Source organism: Pseudophryne corroboree, chromosome 10 (assembly GCF_028390025.1).
Source record: "Pseudophryne corroboree isolate aPseCor3 chromosome 10, aPseCor3.hap2, whole genome shotgun sequence".
Lineage (NCBI taxonomy): Eukaryota > Metazoa > Chordata > Amphibia > Anura > Myobatrachidae > Pseudophryne > Pseudophryne corroboree.
Window position 1 is genome coordinate 204654677 of NC_086453.1, and position 1665 is coordinate 204656341.

The 1665-nt window shown below is 41.9% G+C and overlaps 1 pseudogene; it reads right to left on the reverse strand.

The window, feature by feature from the left end:
* Positions 1–1546: 1546 nt before the first annotated feature.
* LOC134968225 (5S ribosomal RNA) lies at positions 1547–1665 on the reverse strand (annotated as a pseudogene).

Sequence of the window (1665 nt, forward strand, 5' to 3'; positions counted from 1 at the left end):
TTCACTAGAGAGGACAGGTTGACGAGAGTAGAGCACAACATAAACTATAATAATGACCCGTTGCTAAGTAATTGGTTAAAGGAGGAAGTAGTCCGGGTGAGACTAAGTAAAATTAAGATAAATAAATCTCCTGGGCTGGATGGACTTCATCCAAGGGTTCTTATGGAACTTAACGCAGAGATATCTAGACCCATATATTTGATCTTCAGTGAGTCAATTGCATCAGGAATTATACAGAAGGACTGGCGTATAGCAGAGGTAGTCCAAATATTTAAAAAGGGTATTAAATCTCATCCCAGTAACTATAGACCGGTAAGTTTGACATCTATAGTGGGGAAAATATTGGAAGGTATATTAAGCGATAGTATACTAGAGATGAGTGGGTTTGGGTCGTCGAGATCCGAACCCCCCCGAACTTCACGTGCTTTACACGGGTCCGAGGCAGCCTTGGTTCTTCCCACCTAAGACGCAAAACCCGAACGGGGGAAAACATCATCATTCCGTTGTCGGATTCTTGCGAGATTCGGATTCCATATAAAGAGCCGCGCGTCGCCGCCATTTTCACTCGTGCATTGTCAATTGAGCAGAGAGGACGTGGCTACGTTCTCTGCCTGAAAAGCTCAATATCTGTGCTCAGTGTGCTGCATTGTGGTGACCACCAGTATATAGTAGTACAGTACAGTAGGTAAATGCTGTATCTTGCAGCTCCGTGTCAGACTCAGTTCTAGTATCCGGATCAGTGCTCAATATCTGTGCTGCATTGTGGTGACCACCAGTATATAGTAGTACAGTAGAGTAGTCCATTGCTGTATCTTGCAGTTCCGTGTCAGACTCAGTTCTATTCTCCTGATCAGTGCTCAATATTTGTGCTGCATTGTGGTGACCAGTATAAAGTAGTACAGTGCTGTATTGTGGTGATCACCAGTATATAGCAGTACAGAACAGTAGTCCATTGCTGTATCTTGCAGCTCTGTGTCAGATGTCAATAGTGGGAGAAGAAAGGAAGGCTCTTGTGTGGGCGCACTCTTAATTAATTGAAATAAATTTAAGTAGTTTTAAATATTCATAAAGGATAATAAAATATAACTTTTATTAGATATACATTATAAAGAATTTCTCGTGATTACCCATTGAGCAACATAGGATCCAAAAATGAATGTAATTTAAAATGAATATTAAATTGAAAAATAAAGGAATGTTCTGGTCCTGTCTCACAGAATGTGATAAGAAAGGCTGTAGACACTTCAATGTTCTACACCCGTTTCAGCCCGACCAGTACAGAAAATCTGTATTGATGAGACCAACATATGGTCAATTGTCAAATGTATGAATATTGGACAGGTCCGGCAGTAGGTAGTGAGACATTACCCACTTCCCACCGGTCACCAACCAAATACACAGGTGTATGTTATTTATAATAGGCTCAGAGGGTCTTGAGCGATTATGTAATCGGAATATGCAATCAGGGTAAAGATATTGTAGGAAGGATAGAGACAAGGGGTGATACTGCTGTTGGAGTCAAATAACGCACATCATAAAGATGAAAAGTCTACTACACTGGGTATTCCCTGTGAGTCTCCCCCTCAGGTACTGACCCAGCCCAACACCGTATAGCTTCCAAGATCGGACGAGATCGGGCACTGGCAGTGTGGTATGGTAGTAGAC